Consider the following 23,767-nt stretch of genomic DNA (forward strand, 5'->3'; position numbering starts at 1 on the left):
TGAAATGGTTCAAATGGCTCTGGGCACCATGGGACTTACCTTCTGAGGTCATCAGTCCCCTAGAACTTAGAACTACTTAAACCTAGCTAACCTAAGGACATCACACACATCCATGCCCGAAGCAGGATTCGAACCTGCGACCGTAGCGGTCGCGCGGTTCCAGACTGTAGTGCCTAGAACCGCTCGGCCACCCTGGCCGGCTGACGTTAGTGATCAGTTCACCTTTTGTAGAACACGGTCGGCCGTTAGCGGATCCACAACCGCACCCACTCTTGCACTTCCTCGTCTGACAGAAACCGACGCCTAGGCGTGTCCTTCTTCAGGTCACCAAAGATGTGAAAATCACAAGGTGAAAGATACGCGCTGTAACGAAGGTTGCAGTGTTGCAGTGATTTCCAACAAAATCGTTAAAGCATAGCATTCGTCCGATTGGAAGTGTGGGAGCGGTCGTATTCGTGTAACAGGATGATTCCGTCCGAGAGCATTACAACAGCCCGAGGGCAAAAGGCAAAACCAACAGTGGAAACATGCCACGTCTCCTCCACCAAAGAAATCGAAAGCTATTCACATAATTTCTGGTAAGTTCATGATTGTCTTCTTATTCGACTGCAGTGGCCCTTTGTTCGTTGAGTTCCTCGACCGTGGAACCACAATCAGTGTGCAGGTTGCAGAACCTGCGATGCACCGTAAAGTCAAAACGCCCAGGAATGCTGTCGAGCAGAGTCATGCTGTTGCGCGAAAATGCCCGCCCCCACACTGCCAATCGGACGAAGGTTACGCTTCAGCGATTTGGTTGGGAATCAGTGCAACGTCCTCCGTACGGCCCGTATGTTTCACTATGTGAGTTTCACATCTTTGGCGACCTGGAGAAAGACATGCGTGGTCGTCTAGTCGGACGAGGGAATGCAAGAGCGCGAACAGTTGTGGATCTGCCAGCGGCCGGCCGCATTCTACGAAACAAGAATTGATCGTCTCGTCTCGCAGTGGGAATTACGTATGGTGATTACTTTTAAATGGAAGCATTCTGTGCTGTAACACTTCCGATCTAAGGATGTAGTACACTGTGATGTTGTATTCGCAAAAGCAAGTCTAGCGCCCAACGTCCTAGGTAGCAACGCCTACCACAGAATGATCGTTGCTATACAAGGTAGCCGGCCTGCACGTTTACGACATAAGTGCTCACAGGGCACTATCTCTTAGACAATTAATATGAGCAACACAAAAGAACGTACACAGAATACTGAATTTTGCGTGTTGCAAGGTGTGTGGCACTGCAGTCCAAGTCCTATACGATAATTGACCTAACAGATGAAAGGAATTACCCAAACTATAGAATTATTCTTGGACTGTTTCTGTGACAGCTATTAAGTTCAGTCTTTGAGTCGAAGTTTCAGTAGAAACCAGGTGTTTAACAACCCCACGATCACTCGTAAACAGCGGATTGCTATTACGATGGCAACCGTTGATGTGCGTCGGATGGTTTGAAACTGTAGACTGGAACTGCTACTGAACGAATTGCGACGGTAAATGATGAACCAGAACCACGTACGATGCATCTCCATTTATTCGCGATCGACGGAATGATTGCCGTCTGCACTCTAATTTGAGGAAGAGGAAAGCAGTTGTAGTTTTTTTTTATTAGCTTTCGGGCTGTGTCCATTCAGCCATCTCATTAGTGGAATGTCAATTAAAACGCTACGAACGTGAGGATAACACAACACCCAGTTCCTGAGCAGAGAAAATCTCCGACCCAGCGGGGAATCAAACCAGGGCCTCTTAGCTTAGCAATCAGCCACGCTGATCGTGCTGCTACCGTGGCGAACAAGCTGTACTTATCAGCATTCAGTGAGGCAGCTGATCGATTTTCAGCGACCGTCTCCCGTGTGGAGCGAGTTACAATTTCAGAGCAGTTTAGTAATTATTAGCTTTGCGTTTAAATACATGCAAGTCCACATAACACGAGTCAAGACCTATAGTAGGTACCTTTTCATTGACGTAGCGTTTTCCCAATGGCCGCAGAAGGAGCTGAGCGTTCGTGATGTATGACGGACAAGGCAACAGGAGTGACGTCACAAGTTCATTGTGTGGCCTGTATTTCTCATGTGCCCCGCAACGGATGGATCTGGCAGAGCCGAGCGTTCGTGATGTATTTCCGGCAAGACAACTACTGTGACGTCATAAGTTTGTTGCGGTACCGTATTTCTTGTGGGTGCGCGACGGATGGATGTGGCGCTTTGAAGAACCAGTAGCGGAAGCGTAAGTTAGTTCCTTAATGTGAGTGACGTCTCATGACGACAGATCCGAACTGAGCGGCGCCCGCTGTGAAGTGTGTATGGATGGTGGCGCCCTCTCGTGTGCCATCGGTTACATGCACAATCAAAGACCTTGCACAGCATACGACAGTCTTCATGCCAGTTTAACGTTTCTTGCAGTGCAAAATATAACCTGTTCTAACTCAAAGTGTTGTGGCAGCTCAAAAAATGGTTCAAGTGGCGCTAGGCACTATGGGACTTAACATCTGAGGTCATCAGTCCCCTAGACTTAGAACTACTTAAACCTAACTAACCTGACATGACACACATCCATGCCCGAGGTAGGATTCGAACCTGCGACCGTAGCAGCATCGCGGTTCCGGACTGAAGCGCCTAGAACTGCTCGGTGTAATGACACATTCCTATGCAGAGACATACAATATCTTAAAAGCTGCGCCAAAGATAAATTGAAAGGCATGTATATTATAATCTTTGTAAAGTTCACATTGGATTCTCTTTTGTTTGATACTCCAAGGAGCTAAGGGACACTTTCGATTGTTGCCTTGTGGAGGATGGACGTGATTTTTGGACTGTGCGAAAAGGCAGCCATATGGTTGGTAATTATGGTTTGTGCGACGAGCACAGCAAGTCCTATTGTGTTGTGAACAAAAAAATAGTGAAAAGTATCGAAGTGTTACGAAAATTATTTATAGCGACGTAGCATAGTATTCCTTGGTTTCCACCGTCTTCGTGAAATGAACCGATGCCGACTCATGATGGTACACACGGTCAACAAAGAGAAGAACATCGATGGCGACTAATGAATTAATATTGTGGCAGAAGGACTAATTCTACGTCTAAGGTGAGAACTCTGATTAAATCAACAATGACGTGGAATTTAAAATGTAAAATGTTTTTTATTTATTTCGCCACACTGGCGACCGTGACAGGACAGTGCTGGTGGAACAAAGAGTAAGTACTTCATTGTTGTGCTACAAATGTACTTGTACTAATTACTGTTTCTCTGTTACATGACGCACATGGAAAATGACGAATAAAGTGAAACAGTATTAACTGTATAAACGGATGGCACAATAACCAGAAGGAACAAGGACAAGGATTTACAAAACTAACGTAATCGTGAGTGACGCAGTTCAGTCGGAATTAAGGTAGGAAAGCGCAAACGCATGCAGTGGCTGCACCTTGGCTTAGCTCCACTTAAAGCAGAACCTTTTCCTGTCCATATTAAAATCCTGGTAGTGTTTGTGGTAACACACAATTACACTTTGATAATTACTTTTTATGTTCAACAATCGCAGAATTAGAAGACGTAGTGCGCCATCTTGTAAATTTCCGACGCGCAACAAATAACAATCGCGAGATATTTTTATTAATTCAACTGCGAGAGAATTTAAAGATTTAGATTAACAGTAAAGTACAGATAAAAATAATATCTTCACAATGGAATCGGAGAACTTTAATTTAACAAATGTTCATGGACACGTCACCGATTCTGACAATAGTGACGTAAATGATGACGCAATTAGTTTTTCAGCACAACATAATGTAGAAGTAAATACGATTCAATTGCACTCCACAGGGATTAACAATAATGAACCACTTGCAAATGAAACCTTGTGCACAGTCGATGAAGCATCGATTACCAGATCAGATGAAAATATTTCGCGTGAAATCAGTGAACCTAGCCCGGTTTCGATTCAATCAGACCGTGGCAGAGAAACAATGGCAACAAATAATGGCATAAATACAAACACACAAGCTTCGTCAGTTACGCTTGAGGCATTATATAGTCTGATGTCAAACGTGAGCGAGCAATTATCTGATTTAAAGATGAGTCACAACACAACGAACACAAAACTGGCGAATCTAGAAGTCAGCCACAACACAACGAACACAAAACTGGCGAACATGCACAGACATTTCGATCAACGCTTAAATAAACTCACCAATGAAATCGATCAAAAGATCGAAGACAAAGTCATCAAAACCGTCAATAGTGTATACAATGTATTGGCAAATGATTTAGAAAAGAAATTGTCAGATCTTACAAACAAACAGGAACAGGAACTGTCAGAAATAGTAGAAACACACAATCAAACACAAACCGTACAAAAGGAAATACATGAAAACGTACAGGCTATTCAATTAAATTTAACAAGAGTACAGTCCGCATGTGAAGAAATACCTGACCAAGTTAATAAAGTTAACGAAGAAGTCGGTTTTCTGAAACAGGAGACTCGACGTATCAACGCCGACATTATCAAATTAAATGAAACTTTAGAAAACGGTAATGTAAATGAATCAATAACTGACCGGGAAACAAAACTTTTTGAAAAATTAGGTAATGAAATCAAAGTAGCCGAGGACAGAATACGTAAGGAAATTGCTGGTAGAATAAACGTTTCAAATGACTTGCCTACGTCAAGCAACAAGCAGCGCGACACTTATTCGCCCGTGCCAGATTACGATGTCAATAACGCAGAACATCACGCGCCCTGTGCGGCGTATGTGCACGCACCGGCACAGGCAAACAATGGCTATTCGCCAAACGCGGTGCTGCAACAGGCAGTAGGCGTGTCGCCTTGCATCTCGACGATTCTAGTCGATGAGAGCCTGTTGAAACATAGACAGTTTCCAGTTTTCTCCACAGAATCCAGAAAAACTCATCCAGTCGTATTTGTAAGAGCATTTAAAAATGTCTTACCAAGAAACTGGACTGAGGCACAGAAGATTAGATATGTAGTAGGCTTCACACAAGGCGACGCACTTTTGTGGGCCACAGACATGGCTGAACAGTGCGTCACCTACGAACAATTTGAACGGGCTTTCTTGGAGAAATATTGGTCTGCTGGGGTCCAAGAAAGACTGCGACGTGAGGTATTCAACCCACAACCGTTCAACCTAAAAAACGGCGGGTTGAGAAAGTATTTCGAAAAGTACTTGAATAAGACGCGCTATTGGAACAATCCAATACCGCATGTAGACGTTCTCAAAATTCTGAAAAACAGACTACCCGCGAATTTACGCGAAAAATTGGTAACCATACCGGAAAACGACCTTGACTACTTTCTTTCCGTGCTTGACTCAATTGATCTAATATACGAAGAGCCGAGCACAAGTAATCGGAATGAATATTCCGGAACCAATCAAAACAACGGTAACGGATATCATTTTAATGGCAGTGGACAAAACCCACACAGTTGGCATCCGTATGCGACAAGGCCAAATAATGGAACCTGGAATTACGGGAATCGGAGGAATTCGGCGCCACAGAGACGTGAAGACCGAAGGTATAGTACAGATTACGGTCCACGGCGGTATGGAAATGATAGAAATCACGTGAATGATTGGTCAGGCCCGCGTGATGAAAGGCGGCACACAAATGAAAATTACAATAGTTACAGTAATAGGAATGACAGACCAAGGAGGAATAGCGACGGCCGGTCGCAAGAAAATGTTGCACGCAGCGGTCCGGAAACTAATTGGCGACAGAATAACCACTCAGTACACTTTGTAGATGTATCGGAAAGTACTGAAGCAACGCCGTTGTCTCCCCCGGTAAACAACAATCGGTCGTAATGAGCCCCCACCGGCCGACCGATTTGACAACAGGGGGCACAAACAAGCACACATTACATCTTAGACAATTATTTTTAAGATATGATCAGGATGCGACCGTAGAAGATGATCTATGTGAAGAAGAGATGAAAGCACCGGACAAGGTAAGTGACCTCGTGCAGGCTGTAATAACAGCAAAGATAGGAACTATAATTACCAACGTAATTTTAGATACAGGCGCATCTACGAATATTATTTCTAACAGTTTATTTAAAGAAGTTTCGAAAGTATTAAAAGTACCAGTGTTGCCAACGGAAAATTGTAAAATCTTGACAGCTATAGGTAACAAGTCGAAAAGTATTAAGTGGCAGACGCAAATACCTGTTACCATTAGCGATGTCACGATAAACTGTACATTCTTAATCGTTGACAAGTTAATCGTCAATTGTATTTTAGGCATGGAAGTTTTCCGGCAGTATAAAGTGAACATCGACATAGGCAGTGGACTTTGCTATTTCCGTGTGGGCAGTCGTAGTGTGAAGGTCAATCTTGTAAGGTCAACAATAGATCGTAATGGCCAATTACAGAAACAAGCTGAAGTAAAATTAGTTTACCCACAAGTTTTATTGATAGATATTCCTTTCCCCGAACAATTAGACACGGAAATAATTAACGAACAGGCCGCCCACGAGAAGGTAGGAAAATCCACTTGTCTTTCAGAAACTCAACAAAATGAACTAGCAGATCTTATTTATGAATACCGCGACATTTTTAGAAAACAGCCAACAATAATCAAAACGTATGAATACAAAATGGAAGTCTACCCACATAAAACGTACTGCCATAAATCATATGCGATACCATGGGCAAAGAAGGAAGCGGTTCGCAAAGAAATAGATAGAATGGTTCTGTGGAAGGTGATAGAACCTTCACATTCACCGTACTGCAGTCCCATCCTAGCTGTTAGTAAACCTGACGGATCAGTCAGATTAGTACTTGATGCGCGGGAAATTAATAAGATCATCGTACCAATACGCACTAGGCCGGAGAACTTAGATGAGCAATCGCTTAAATTTCATGGAGTGAAGTATTTAACATCCGTTGACATGAAGGCTTCGTATTGGCAAATAGCCCTACACAGTGATAGCAGAAAATATACTGCGTTCATTCATGCTGGCAGAAGCTATCAATTCCAAGTACTGCCATTTGGACTCAACGTGAGTGCTGGGGTGTTTATAGAGGCTTTAGACAGAGTATTGGGTCCAGAACTGATTAGCAAAGTGACGTTGTATGTAGACGATCTCTTGATAGCCACGGAGACCTGGCAAGAGCATGTAGAATTGGTACACAAAGTGTTCCAAAAGTTCCGAGAATATGACGTCACAGCAAATTTTAAGAAGTCCGAATTCGGAAGGGATCAAATAAAATTTTTAGGCCACATTATTTCACCAGGCGGAATTTTACCAGATCCAAAAAAGCTTGATGCCATAGAATATTTCCCCTCACCACAAACACGTAAACAATTGAAAGCGTTTCTGGGGCTCACGTCATTTTTTCGAAAATTCGTGCCCAAACAGTTACTGAATAGTGATTCCCTACTCAACCTTTTAAGGAAAAACCACACATGGTTGTGGACAGTAAAATGTGGGGAAGATTTCGTAAAAATCAAACAGGCACTCATAAACGCACCCATTTTGAAGCATCCTAACATGAACTACAACTTTTGTTTGAGCACGGACGCATCATGTCAGGGATTAGGCTCTTGTCTGTTCCAATTAGTAAATGACAATGGAGAACAGAAAGTAAACATAATTAGTTTTGCCAGTAGAACGTTAACGGAATGTGAAAGAGCCTATTCGGCAACTGAACTTGAAGCGTTAGCTGTAGTGTGGGCTTTCCGCAAGTTCCAATACTATCTCTGGGGAAGACATACACGAGTGTTTTGTGACCATCAAGCACTATCGTTTTTACTCACATGCAAATTGTTGCACAAACGGATTGCACGTTGGTGTTTATTCCTCCAGGAATTTGATTTCGAGATAGTTTATATCAAGGGTGAACAGAATGTAATTGCCGACGCATTATCGCGCTTGCCACAAGGCCTGAGCGAGTTCAATGAATTGATCGAACAGACTTCCGATTTTAGAGTTTTTCTGATGCATGATGGCACATTTCAACCATATTACAGAAAGATGTGTAAGGACATGAGCAAACTACAAAAGGAAGACAATAGATGGAGACAAGTTATGCAAAAACTGCAGGCAGATGACAATAGTACATTGAAACAATATTACACAATGTCAAACGATGTTCTTTTCTACAGGCGCAATCCACAATCCAACACCTGGTGTGTCTGCATCCCGGAAGAATACATAGACAATTTGATAAGACACACACATAGAGTATGGGGACACTATGGGGTATCAAAATGTACAGCGAAAATATCAACGTATTGTTACTTCCCGAATCTCAGACGCAGGATTGAACCAATAATAAAAAAGTGTACAATATGTCAGAAGGTTAAACATCTTAATAGATCTTGTTTGGACGTATTACACCCTATCATTCCAACTAGACCAAGAGAACTAGTTTCCGTGGACGCAGCAGGTCCATATCCACGAGCTAGGGGAGGAGTTAGATATGTGATCGCATTTTATGATGTCTTCACAAAGTATTTAAAAATGTATGCTATAAAAGCAGTACTGTCGGGATCAATAATCAAACGCATGATAGAAGACTACATACCACTAGTGGGAAAACCGAAAATTATATTAACTGATAATGCAACAAACTTCACTAGTAATAAATGGAAAACATTTCTCGAATCTCAAAACATAAAACATATATTGGTATCCAAATTTCACCCAGAATCGAGCCCGGTTGAGAGAAATTTTAAAGAATTTAATCGCTTTATAAGAACTTATGTACCAAATAAACAGACAAAATGGGTAGAATACATAGCTCCATTTCAGCATATTGTAAATAATTTAATTCATACTTCAACAGGCTTTACACCTACAGAGTTAATGTTTCAAGGCACAGAACTTGACGAATGGGCTAAACCTTTACCTAAATTAGCCACAAAGGAAATAACGCTAGGCGAAAAGGTACGTCAAGCATTACTACAGATGGAAGAACAAGCAGAAATAAGGAGAAAGCAGTTCAACAAAAAGATAAGAAAGGTTACAGAATTTAACATTGGACAGGAAGTACTATTACGTACCCACCCAAAATCCTCTAAAATTAAGGCATTAAACAAAAAGTGGCAGTTGTTGTATGATGGCCCTTTCATTATAATAGACAAACCTCACCCAGGATGTTATCTGTTAGGTAACACACGAACGGGCAAGGTGAAAGGGTTATACCCCCACAAGGACATCAAGGAATTTTTTCATTAAAGGTTATATGTTATTTTAGCAAAATTGAAATTGTACAACCTTGGATCACATAGTAAAATTGCTGTCATTAACCTAAGAAACTTGCGAACAACTGGGGGCATATGCCAGCTGAACTACGCATAGTTAACCACACCTAATGAAACATGTGTTACTGTGAGTCTTTAACACTATAAAATAAACCATACGGTACTTTGTAGTCTAACTCAGTTATTTAAGAGAGGGGAACAAAGACAAATTAGCGCGAAGGTCAGAGTTTGTTCGCTTGAGACGAGCAACAAACCACACGTCGAAGTTGCAATCCAACGCTCAGCTCATCAGCACGCGATAGCTGCATGTCAAGACGAGGTCATTGGCCGCGCTGTAGGCAGCGAGCCGGGGAGAAATCTTCCCCCCTTCCATGTCCGATCAGCTGAGCGTATACAAAGCGCGAAGGCGCATGCGCGGTCGAGTCCAGGCGTCACGTGACTATTACACGATGGTGGCTATCACGAATAATGTTCGCCAACAATGCAGAGTTTTCCCCGCACCTACAGTCCAGTCGTGGTACGTAAGCGCGCATGCGCGGAAAGTTTAAAAGTTTTGAGACCACTCTTACTATGAGACACTGAGACGAAAGTCATTCAAAAACAGGAAAGTCTTGTAAATAGTAACTTAGAAAATTTAATTATAAGCTGGTATTACGTAATAAAAGTGAACATACAAGTACATGCTGGTCATGGACGGTATTGTAATATTATATTATACTGAGTAAAATCTTAGCTTGTACGGAAGGAGAAAGAAAATACACTCCTGGAAATTGAAATAAGAACACCGTGAATTCATTGTCCCAGGAAGGGGTTACTTTATTGACACATTCCTGGGGTCAGATACATCACATGATCACACTGACAGAACCACAGGCACATAGACACAGGCAACAGAGCATGCACAATGTTGGCACTAGTACAGTGTATATCCACCTTTCGCAGCAGTGCAGGCTGCTATTCTCCCATGGAGACGATCGTAGAGATGCTGTATGTAGTCCTGTGGAACGGCTTGCCATGCCATTTCCACCTGGCGCCTCAATTGGACCAGCGTTCGTGCTGGACGTGCAGACCGCGTGAGACGACGCTTCATCCAGTCCCAAACATGCTCAATGGGGGACAGATCCGGAGATCTTGCTGGCCAGGGTAGTTGACTTACACCTTCTAGAGCACGTTGGGTGGCACGGGATACATGCGGACGTGCATTGTCCTGTTGGAACAGCAAGTTCCCTTGCCGGTCTAGGAATGGTAGAACGATGGGTTCGATGACGGTTTGGATGTACCGTGCACTATTCAGTGTCCCCTCGACGATCACCAGTGGTGTACGGCCAGTGTAGGAGATCGCTCCCCACACCATGATGCCGGGTGTTGGCCCTGTGTGCCTCGGTCGTATGCAGTCCTGATTGTGGCGCTCACCTGCACGGCGCCAAACACGCATACGACCATCATTGGCACCAAGGCAGAAGCGACTCTCATCGCTGAAGACGACACGTCTCCATTCGTCCCTCCATTCACGGCTGTCGCGACACCACTGGAGGCGGGCTGCACGATGTTGGGGCGTGAGCGGAAGACGGCCTAACGGTGTGCGGGACCGTAGCCCAGCTTCATGGAGACGATTGCGAATGGTCCTCGCCGATACCCCAGGAGCAACAGTGTCCCTAATTTGCTGGGAAGTAGCGGTGCGGTCCCCTACGGCACTGCGTAGGATCCTACGGTCTTGGCGTGCATCCGTGCGTCGCTGCGGTCCGGTCCCAGGTCGACGGGCACGTGCACCTTCCGCCGACCACTGGCGACAACATCGATGTACTGTGGAGACCTCACGCCCCACGTGTTGAGCAATTCGGCGGTACGTCCACCCGGCCTCCCGCATGCCCACTATACGCCCTCGCTCAAAGTCCGTCAACTGCACATACGGTTCACGTCCACGCTGTCGCGGCATGCTACCAGTGTTAAAGACTGCGATGGAGCTCCGTATGCCACGGCAAACTGGCTGACACTGACGGCGGCGGTGCACAAATGCTGCGCAGCTAGCGCCATTCGACGGCCAACACCGCGGTTCGTGGTGTGTCCGCTGTGCCGTGCGTGTGATCATTGCTTGTAAAGCCCTTTCGCAGTGTCCGGAGCAAGTATGGTGGGTCTGACACACCGGTGTCAATGTGTTCTTTTTTCCATTTCCAGGAGTGTAGAAAAATAAATAAATAAATAAATAATGCAGATATATAACCGGAAGAAAGGCTACGTACACGAGAACAGCACACAATTACATATAGGGAAAAAGCAGCAAAGAGGAAATCAAAGAGATAACGAATACATTTACATTACACAGTAGCTAGCGATTTTCAGAATGAACAACAAGGTAAACGCGGGAATTTTTGTGACTAAGGAAAAGAGTGACACAAGCTTTAAAATAGGGTAATAATAAACAGACCTATGCAGCGTGAGTAATGAACTGAATCGCTCTCAAAACAAATACCTAGGGTTTATAGAGGGAGAAACACATTAACGTTAGGAAACACCTGAAGCACTCAGCAAACAGCTTTGTAGAATATATAAGCTATACACGAGGGTACATGTACGAAAGCTAAAGTGTAAAGGAGGAAAATAGGGAATGTTGCGCATTAATGGACTGGAAGGCAGTTATGTATGTAAGAAGAAATATTTAGTTGTAAGTATTATTAGTATAAGGGACGATGCTCAGCACACCCTGAATTATTTTGGAATATTGAAGGAATGGTGCAGGGTACCGAAAAAGGGCCCCACCAGCAAAGTGTATATTATAGTGGTAGATATTTTTTTGTGTATAAACGTATGTATGAATGTGTGAAAGGCGAAAGAAGCCCTGTACATGTACTGAACTTAAACAACGTAGAAGTGTATAAGGAAAATTAAACTGTAAGGCAACCTCGTATAAACAGGTATACCTAACGTCAAGAAACAGCTTAATTAAAACCGTAAGACTCTACGAGTTTACAATAAAATGCGAAAACCCTGATACAAAGTGCAACATTAGCGATGCTTCACTCATGTATGCAAAAGGAAGGTATGAATTACTTTACCCACTTGCAACATGAAAGGAAAAATCATGTTAAAATTATATCTTTCACACATATAACAATTTACAGTCACAAAGAATGAAAATGATGTCGCCGCTATACGAGAAACAGGTAAGTAGTGTGATCGACGACCTGTAAGCAAAGGAATCGTCTATAAAATGAATTATGAACAAAACGTCATAAAGAATTTCATGCTGCACTGAAGCTATGAAGGTCTGATTGTTCGTGTACATAGATTTTCATGACAACCGATGCATTAAAATGTCTATTTTTTCTCCCATGATAACACAAGACGCCTATAAGCGCACTTTAATTGAAAATGATACACGCACACAAGGGCGTGCCGCTATTGTGAAACACTGTACATATTAATAGTAGCTACACCCTGAACTTCAAAATTTTATGTTTATATGTCTATGTTAATGTAGGAAATTTTATTAGAGGTAATGATTTACAAGCACACCAGAACGTGCTCAAGCACAAAACACTGTACGTATTAGGGTTATGCTGCATATAAATGATTATTTCGTGCATTTTCAGATTTTATACGCAAAAAACCGTAGCATACACGTAGTCGTTGCCACTACCCTTAGTAGAAGGTAGGAAATTCCCTTCCCAAGCTTCAGTGGAGCGGCTACAGCTGTATTCTCTGCATGCTGATGCATGTCGTTGCGTGTGAAGAATACGTAATGGAGGTAAACCTTAACTTATACTCGAGTTCAAGAAGGAAAACAAAGGACTTGTTCCTTCTAACAGATTAATGGGAAAAGGCGAGTGTGTGTGTCAGTAAAATCCAAGACGAAGAAGCCACTATGAGTGGTCAAAAATTTTTTCAATTTTAGTCGATAGTTTTTTCCTGCAGTTAATGTAAACAATGTATTGTATGTATTATATGTTATTCCATTGTATGTGATGTATTTTGTATTTCATGCCAAGTCCCGTGACTTACAAATTATGTACATTGACAAGAAGTATTGAGGGGAATGAATCTCAGTACAATAGGTAAAAGGGGTTAATGCGAAGAAAAAAAAAAGTGTAGTGAAAAGGAAGTTTCGATCGCAATACTCGCGGTTAAAGTGGTGTGTATGTAGAAATTAAAATTGTGCAAAGTAGCGCTGCGTTGCAAGTGTCAGAGAGCCTAAACAAGTGACATCGAAAATTGAAGCTTGTATCGTCAAACGACACATGGCGTCACAATAGGAAAGGACAATGCCAAACAAGTTTGACACGGTACGCTTCTTACCAGGAGCTGCATCGACGGGATCGTCCTCCGCCTCGCACATAGTGTGGTGTGTTCTTCGGGGCACATATTCCAATGTACCTCGTCGTATCCAGTCTAAGTACTGGAAGGAACTACAAAAAGCACACGCATACTGAGGTTCGGAAGTCTCGACGGTACCCGCACGTCGGTGTATATTCAGTGCACTGGCGCGCGCATTCAACCAACGTTGCCCGCTAACAGACGACCAAACAATCAGGCGCGCGTATCACCCGCCCATATTCAACACGGGCTAGCGAACAAAGCTCGTCGCCCCAGAATAAATACAGAAAGCAATACAAGGACTTAATTTTCACCTCTGATGAGGAAGGAAACATTTGTATGTAACGTTGTATTCATTGTATATTTTATGGTACAAACTTTACTACATGATGTCATTTTCTCAGTATTAACCAGAACTTTGTATATTAGAATTAAGGTTTGTAAATATTAGCATAAGTATACCAAAAAACTGACACACACTCAGAAATACCAAAGAATTCACAGTGCCATGAAAATGAGACAATAAAAATGAAGTGTAAATAAAAGACCCCCAAACCTATCAATTGCAAGGTCGACTACTGTATCCTGTCAATCAAATAAATTTTCTAGTGACAGTATACAGTAGGGGGGCAGTTGTAATGACACATTCCTATGCAGAGACATACAATATCTTAAAAGCTGCGCCAAAGATAAATTGAGAGGCATGTATATTATAATCTTTGTAAAGTTCACATTGGATTCTCTTTTGTTTGATACTCCAAGGAGCTAAGGGACACTTTCGATTGTTGCCTTGTGGAGGATGGACGTGATTTTTGGACTGTGCGAAAAGGCAGCCATATGGTTGGTAATTATGGTTTGTGCGACGAGCACAGCAAGTCCTATTGTGTTGTGAACAAAAAAATAGTGAAAAGTATCGAAGTGTTACGAAAATTATTTATAGCGACGTAGCATAGTATTCCTTGGTTTCCACCGTCTTCGTGAAATGAACCGATGCCGACTCATGATGGTACACACGGTCAACAAAGAGAAGAACATCGATGGCGACTAATGAATTAATATTGTGGCAGAAGGACTAATTCTACGTCTAAGGTGAGAACTCTGATTAAATCAACAATGACGTGGAATTTAAAATGTAAAATGTTTTTTATTTATTTCGCCACATCGGCCACAGCGGCCGGCTTGTGACAGCCTGTAGTCATTGTTTGCCAATTGTTTATCCGTAGCAGGGTAGATTCAGTTGACGTTGAAAATGCTGTATAACGCCTCTATGGTTGGCACTCTTTTACAGTCTTCATTAACGGTGTAGCTCTTCAGAGATTATAAGAAAACGGGTTGGGAGTGATGTGGTAGCATAACACCGACTTATTTGGAATCACTTCATTTTCACAAGAATAGATGTTATAGCTCATGCTGGAGAGGCACTCTAATTTTCAATTGCTTACAATACGTCGTAACACAACGTCCCATCGACGACGATATTAAATGAGTCGGAATACAGATGGTGCACGAATAAGACACGTCTTAGGCTAGGCTGTTTCAGTTGAGTCTATCTATCTTTCGCCATTAATGAACTAGGGAGGCCACGATAAACCTAAATCAAGATGACCGAACGGGAATTTGAGCCATATTCTCTCAAATGCAAGAACAGTGTCTTGACATGACATCATTTTCAGTTTAGACAGTAACTATTTTATTGCGCTGTTGGAATTATGCCATTTTTTATATTTTCAGTCATCTGCAAAGACATAATACAACATTAATATCTTATATTTACTTATTTATTCAGCAGACGGCTACATTACAAAAATTAATGTTTACTATTATCTCGTGGTGAACAGTCAGCTTTTCAGGGTCACAGTCACAACCAGGAAACATTATTTTCTACCATTTCTTCAGAGAATTGTCACACCTTCCTGTGTTGGTTCTTATCCGGCTAAGAATCTGCCAGATCTTGAGTGGCAAACGGAAAGCCAGGTGGCTTGGTCGACATGCACAGCACGTTGAGTTGTTCCGTCGTAGCATTAAGCGGGGTAGGACGTCAAACGGGCCGACTTGGAACAGGAGAGGCACCACAGGACATTTTAACTAGCACTGTCTATACTTTTCAAATAAATTCATAAAACTTTGTCAGCATACCAGGAAGGATTCAGAATTCACACTCATAGCAGTGGAAATTCGAAAATATAACGAAGCACTTTTTTTACATCTGAAATTTCATCATTTTTTTTCACTTACTAATGGCAGCATTTGTTTCTATAGGTACACTTTTCGTCATAAGTAAGAGAGATTCTTCGATGAATTTTGCACAGCACACAAACCATACTTAAAGGTGTATGAAACTCTAGAATTTTCCAAATCTATTAAAAACTGTGGTACAAATTGAGGTAATTAACTATAAAATTTGTGTTTTTCCTAAACATGAAGTTTAAAATATAACAGCTCATTTGTTTTTTCATAAATTAAATAAATTCTAGAGTTTCGTACACCTGTAAGTATGGTATGTATGCTGTGCAAAATTCACCGAAGAATCTCTCTAACTTATGAAGAAAAGTGTACCTATAGCAAAAAATGCAGCCATTAGTAAGTGAAAAAATAATGAAATTTCGCACGTAAAAAAAGAAAATTATTTTGTTATGTTTTCGAACTTCCACCGCAACGAGTGTGAATCCTGAATCCTTCCTGGTGATGCTGACGAAGTTTTATGAACTTATTTGTAAAAGTATAGACAATGGAAATTAAAATGTCGTGTGATGCCTCTCCTTCTCCAAGTCGGCCCGTTTGGCGTCCTACCCCCCTTAATCTGCCATATGTGTCTCCATCAATTATTAATCATAAAGTCGTTCTCCGCTGACATCCTTGCTGTTTCCAGATTTGGTTGACGGGAACGAACTGTTCCTTTACTGATTTTTTAGAATGTCTGCGTGAATAGGGAGGTGAGAACTTTTCTGTAGTTTTTGTACGTCCGTGCAAGTGAACTTTCCTGCTGCAGAGATGGAGAGTAAGTGTAGCTCTGATTATAACAGTTATAATGCGCATGGTTTGCCTGAGCTGCGTGGCACAAAGTCCTGTGTGAGTACTAGGCTCATATGGCAAAAAATTAGTCAACCCAGGGAGCACGCGCCGATGAATCATTAACCCTTTCCAGACGGCGCAACGATCGAATCATGTGGTCAATGGCACGCACACTGCTTCCAAGTGAACATAACGTAGCAGCGATCAGTGAGACGCTTATGTTTCAGGCGGACATTGTATGTAAACAGGTAAGAACGTGACGGAGTCTTAAAAAGGGGCATACGATGTGTTAAGTTCTGCATTTGCTGGTGTTTCGCGGCGAACTGTACAACGTGTTTGCAAGCAATGATGCAACATACGTAGCCACGAATCACCTCGTCAGAATTTTCGTCGGAAAAGATTCTGGCTGAGAGGGATCGGAGAATCAAGATCCCTTCCAAACCCGACAGGAATTGCTGCAGGCGGTGACTAAAGGTCCATTCCCACCTGTTAGCCAGACAACCTTGCGACGGGAACAGCAAGCAATGAACTGTGAGAGTCGGTCATCTCGTAAGAGGCCATTGCTCACGTAGGCACATTAGGACGACAACAGCAAAGTTCTAAAGTTCTCTGAATACTCCCCCATCCTATTATATCACGGTTGACCTGCAAAACCAGCTGACATGGCTCCCATAGAAAGTATGTGGGACATTTGCAACGGGTGGAGAGGGGGGGGGGATAAATAAACCGCTGACAACAGCATCCCCGCAATTTAGTGGAAATGCGACGTGCTTGCACAATCATATCGACACACTTTCTAACAGCAGCTATGTGGTTGTCAAGACCAGCTGCGGAACTAGAAGATATTACAGATACTTGTAATGATTTCTGTATGGGTGATTAATTTTTTCCGGTGAGCTTATTCATCCAAGCTGGAGGGTAATGTTCTGCGGAAGAATAAACCAGTCCAACATGTTTACATTGTATTATGTCTCTGTAGATACTTGAAAATGGCACAAACGCCGATACTGCAATAGCGCAATATAACGGTTACAGCTAAAAGCGAAAATTACATCATTTAAAGAATTATGGAGGACGCGGACTCATATTACAAAAAGCTAGTGACTTGACAGTTGAATCAGGTGACTTACTATCGAGTTTATAGCTTTTTGTCACGACCCATCGCTGGTGTTTGAGTAAAGAGGAGAATTACACCAGACGTGAAGCACGCCGCGGGAGGTGGCGCCCTGGTTGGATCTCATTCTGGAGGACGACGACCATGCAGCTTAGGTTTTCAGTGATTTCCCTAAGTCGGTCATGGCTAAAGCCGGGCTGGACCATTGGAAGGGCACGGCCAATTTCCTTCCCCATCCTTCCGTAATCCGAGCTTGTGCTACGCCTCTGATAACCTTAATGTCGAAGGGATCGTAAACTCTAATCTTTACAAAGTGCACGTTATCACCTGCTGATAATTGATCCATAAGCAAACAGGAGCACAACACCACCTGAAGGTCGGCTGTGCGTCTGCGAATTCGCCAACCTCTGTCTAAGAGTACAGACTGCATAAGTTTTTACGAAGCTGTCCTGTAACCCACAAAACCAGTAATGTGTGTAACATCTGTGTAGCGTCACAGGGGGTCTAGATGAGATACAAATTCTACTCACGAGAAATGACACTCAGGTCTCTTCATAGAGGCGACTTGCTTTGATTTCTGTGGCAGCTGTCGACCTGTAGTGATCAGACACGTCACTATCCATCAAGTACGATGTAAGAATCCAGGAGTTCTAATTTCCGTGCCGTCCCTATTGCTAGCCGACGATCTCTACACGATATGGTTTCAGACCATGACTACTTGAAGGCAGAAAATGTTTGTCGTCCTTTTAGGCGACAACCAGTTGTACACGTCATCTTTCTATAAAACCAGTCAACGCATCTAGTCGGTTAACGGTTTGAAGATCACTGTATATGAGGATCAGGTCAGATAAAAGGAGATCTCTTTTGTTGCAGTTGTCGATCTACGTAAGACCTTTTACAATGCATAATAAAATAATGAATACAAAATCATTATAACTGAGGGTAAGGCATTGAAGTCGACGAGTGCTCTACTACATCTGTGGTAATCGAATGAGAGAAATAAAAACTGGAAGGTCAAGCAGATTAGTATTAAGTAGGTGTAAGGATGGATTGTAGGTTATCGCAGACGTTCGTCAGCTTATGACTGGGAGGGACAACGAAGGGAATGAAGGAAAATGTCAGAACAGGGATGTCAGAGCAAGGGAAAATACCGGTTGCTCTTCTAGACAAAATTATGGATTGCTTAGAAGAACTGTAGAATACATTGGATAGCAGCATTTAGCAAAGAATTTAGATTAAAAATTAATAAGGTTAATAACAAAAAATTATGAATAGAAGACAAGGGACAGTGACTTTATAAACATAAGCATTGAGGATGAGATAACGGTAGAGGAAATTAAGGAATTCTAGGTTACTCAAGGTGGGAGCCAAGGGGACATCAGAAGCGGATTGATGCAGGCAAACTTTTTGCAGAAAAGTGACTCTTGGTTGTGACTGTACTGCAGCCATTTCCTCGAACTTGAAATTGTTGAAACCAGCTGTCACTTAACGTATCTTCGCTATGCTGAACAACGTAAATAAAAACTGCAGAATAGTATCAGCGCACTTAGCGATTGTCCTTAGAGTAGGCTAGACTATTGTCGTATGAAACGCGTATTTTTTTGGCAGAATGATCTTAAATTTTAGTGAACTACTTTGATCCAGTTTAATCATTAGTTCAATAGTAGGTGTGACCTGTGATTCAAGTAATGTCGATATATCTGATGGTGTGAAGGAAGAGTAAATACCAAACGAAAATCACGTCTCTGCCTGATGATTTCAAAGTTTACTCATCTAAATATAAGAAAATTTACATCGTTCTCCATCCTCTGTGTTTCGCCACTGTTGAGATGCTGGGAAGCTCATACGGCGTTATCAAATACTGAAATAGTATTGAGTAAATTGTTGAAACTGTAAATCTGGAGCACAAAACTGTCAGCTCCTGAAACACGGACCGAGTGGGAACTGGAGGAGAAGGATCTGGGAGCATTTGAATGATGGTACAAGGAGAGTATATTAAAAATTAAATGCACAAGTAAATTCATTAGAAAGAAGACGTTGAAAGGTCTTTGTGGGAAACTCACAGACAGAAATGGAAAGTGTTACATCATTAAGCGTCAAAAGCGATATGTATCAAATTTTGTATTGATGTTCATCACATAATGGGTAATAAATTAAACTTTCATTCCATTAAAAATTATGTCCATCGCCGCGCGGAGTGGCCGCGCGGTTCGAGGCGCCATGTCACGGGTTGCCGAGTCTTCCCTCGGGCATGGGTGTGTGTGTTGTTCTTAGCATAAGTTATTTTAAGTAGGGACCGATGACCTCAGTTGTTTGGTGTTTGGTCCCTTAGGAGCTCACACACATTTGAACATCATGTCCATCGTCAACATCATTATCAGTGTGAACTCCGTAGTGTGCTCTCAAGATTGAGAGTTCTGAGAGAAGTGGATATTGTCTTTTGGTGAAACGTTTTGAATTCATAAGTTCGGACGTACGAACTAAATATTGACGAAAGTGGCAGACAAATAGTTGCCTGTTACCTATACCGTTTGATTTGCATTTAGACGATTTAATCGTGAAAAGGAAGAGCCAAGAGGCCGATCAGGCCATACTGACCTCTCGAGAGAATAATCTCTCCATAGACAACAACTGTTAAACATCAAAAACAAAAAACAAAAGTGATGAGATTGTGCGACATCGATGCTAGAAGACCAAAACTTTGTTTAGGTAATTTTAGCCTTGAACCTTTAACAAATTTTAAATAGCTTGCCTGCGGTGTTAACACAGAACCATAAAAAAGGGTAGTGAAGGCGAAGTGTGGAAAACTGAGAGGATATACTAAGAAATTAGTTAAACTGATACAAGACTAGAACTGAACAGAAGATCTTTGCCGTAATCAATAAAACTGAGGATTACAGACAACGATACGTCAACATACTTTATGGCTAGATATCTATCGCGCACCGAAGTTTAGATCTCGCTACGGTCTAAAGGAAGGAAACAGCACGTGCCGACGAGAAAAACGTGGCCCAACGAAGCTGTTAACAGATGGTAGTGGCTGATCTGCGACGGGGTGGTGATTACACTGTCCCATAAGTTTAATGTGAGGTTCTGATGTTTATTCCGTGACGTGAGAAAAAAAATGGTGTGCACATGAATTTGTAGTATCTTATTGTCTGGCCTAATCTTCTGCTTCTTTATTGTTGGCGGTATCTTAATTGAGGTTGCGAGATAAAGTCAGAGATCTGGGTCGTGTAAAAAGCACTTCATTGAAGCCTAGGAGTTGTTGGCTCATGCCCGAGCTCGATCAATACACAGCAGACACTCTGTCGCCAAAAGCTACGAGTCTTCGACGAGCGGTCTAGGCTGACGAAGCTATGCAGGCGCTGCGATTCTGCCCATTCTGTTGTATTTGCCGGGAGTGACGTCGCACTTGCCCGTATAATATACTTCGGAAAAAAATTCACATCATTTATTAATAGATTTATTTGATCTACCAAGGCTAAATCCAACCAAGCATTTCACTATATATACTGGGCTTTTCACGAGAAATAATGATTGGTGATAATTATAGATTAAAGCAAAAAACTTCAGTTCAAACAGTTACTACTTCAATGTTCACAAAAAACATTGGAAAAAGTAATAAAAATTTAACAATGGTTCTTTGATGCTTCTAGTAAATCTGAGGAACTCTAAGGGTTTCTGGGAGCATAACATTCATTTTCAAATTTATTACCACCACAGTGTGCGTGCTTTTTTAATGCATTTAGGGGAGACCTGCGTGTTTGTACGCAGCGGGTCATCGTACGCGTTCAGTATCTGAAGTTTGCGGTAAACATGTCTTTCGACTGCTGCTGCCTTCTTCCGATTTCTGGAAGTAACAAACAGAAACAAGAAGACAGACGTCATTTAGCTGTGGAATATGTGAGTGTGAGGATGATATAATAGGCCAGTTTCTTTTATCTTCAGCAGGCAGAAAATAGGAAGGTAATCTTATAGTTATTGTCTGCATATGTTATTAAAAATAGTAATTTATTGTATAATTGTATGTGTTAGCTTTCTAAATATAACAGCTTAACTTACAGTATCTGGCCAATTTAGTATGCAATGGCAGGCTGGAGTAACGGCGCGCTGAAAAAGAACTGCTACGCATCTCCGTAAAAAATAAGCCGGAAGAAGCCGATATGAAGGAGAAAGTAAGGAATGAAAAAAACGTCATGCTAGGTTGAAGAACAAAAATGGGAAAGGTGTATGCGCCTGCTTCACTGAGCAGCCAGAAAGGAAGGAAAAGAAAGCCATAATACGGAGTAAACACGAGTCATCGGAGGTGTCGGATGTTCCTGGCATTTCTGATAATGACGGTGACGATGATTACGCTTGTTTATTGGTGCGTTGAAATGCCACTTACAGTTAGTAATAGACGCCTAGCATTATGTTGTATGTGCAGAAAGATAAAAGATTATGCTAAAGGTGTGTTGGGTGCTCTAACTGTTATCTTGCTGCAGCTACTAAAGAAGACACACCAAGACATGTTTGTAATGACTTCTTATCCGGGAGACCAATAAACTGTTGAAATGTGAAAATGAAAGTGATTACATGACCTATGCTGCTGTTTTAGTTCGTTTCAGTGTTCTTATTGTCTAACAAATTGGCACATAATTTAAATGGAGATTATGTACATTTCGTATAAGCTTCCCTCCTCAAATGCACAATTCCACGATCTCTGCCGATAGTTACCCATGGGTAACTCGTGTGCATTCGCATCATTGTGATATTTGGAGTTAAACGTTATTGTACTGTTCTTTACGTCTAAATTGATTTAGAATAGTAAAATAAGAGAAACTACAACAATCTTACATGCAGTTGGTTTTAGATTAGTTATTATGAATCTGTCAAAATAATAACTTTTATTTAACTGCACACTATTCCCCCACTTTCCCTTAATAGTCACAAGTGGCTTAGTTGACTCCTGTTTATCTTTCTATTTAAAATACGTAATCTGTTACGCAATTGATCTACTGAAGAAGAAATAAAAATGTCACCGCATACAAGACCATGAAAAGTAACGCCAGAAACAACGTTGAAACGGAATAAGGCAATGTCTGTGACTGTACTGTGGTTTGACAATAAGAGATGACCAACATAAAAGTGTGTGAACAGAGGGCAGAAATAAGGTACGTGTACGGATTGGGATGCAAATGAAACGACAGAAAACGAAATGAAAATTTGCAATGCGAACTGTAGCCGTAAATGCCAAGTTCCACAAATATAAGGCAAAACGAATTCCTCTTGTAGAAAGAACGGAAGTCTCCATAGTCAACATAGTGTGTCCTTGCACATGAAAGAGCACATTTAGAAAGACCAACGAGGACATGTCGGGAAACTGTGTAGTCGGAGAGGAAAACGCCTAACCTTGATGTGAGAAAGAAGAATGTTTATTTTTCGTTTGTAGACTTCAGGCTTTTCTTTAACATGTTATTTGCTTAAATAACTTCCGAGAATGCTAGAAACCCATGGGCGCAACCACCAATACCGACCCACTGTTGGAGCAATGTCATGTTTAGCTCATTTGTTATTGTGTGTCCGAAAGTTTCCATCTAAGCTGATCCGGCATGTCTGTATTTCGACAGACTTCATTACTTTTTTTCTCTTAACCTAAATTGAATAACGTAGCTCTCCATTTGCTTCCTCGACGGCATATCGTTTTGCCATACTGAATGCAGTACCAGTTTTACGTTGAGTTCTAGACGCTGGCTCATTACAACGCTACGTGGTTACAAGGTCAGTTCCCTGATTAAAAGCCGCTTTCCTGACTGTGACACGGATATCGTAAGAGGAGTAGTGGCACTGAACAGGCGTCTGTGGCGGGCTGAGAGTCGATGCGCTACTGGCTGCTCGATCTGAATCAAATCGGTTCTCAGAAACTAGCAGAGTATTACCGTTAATTTATGTGTAGTGTGGCTTGTATCACATTACATAAGAAAACTTTTTTTTCTTTGACAATACGTATACATGTATTTAAAAGACAGGAAAAGTCATAATTATATATTAATTAAATTTATTGTATTTACAAAGCGCAAAAGGTCGCCGACA

At 41.8% G+C, this 23,767-nt stretch overlaps 1 protein-coding gene across 1 annotated transcript in view; it reads right to left on the reverse strand.

Moving 5' to 3' along the window:
- Positions 1 to 23,767, reverse strand: part of LOC124624054 (beta-1,4-glucuronyltransferase 1-like) — a 165,778-nt gene that overhangs the window by 96,898 nt on the left and 45,113 nt on the right. The gene's annotated exons all lie outside the window — the stretch shown is intronic.

This window comes from Schistocerca americana, chromosome 1, assembly GCF_021461395.2.
Source record: "Schistocerca americana isolate TAMUIC-IGC-003095 chromosome 1, iqSchAmer2.1, whole genome shotgun sequence".
In the NCBI taxonomy this organism is placed as follows: Eukaryota; Metazoa; Arthropoda; class Insecta; order Orthoptera; family Acrididae; genus Schistocerca; species Schistocerca americana.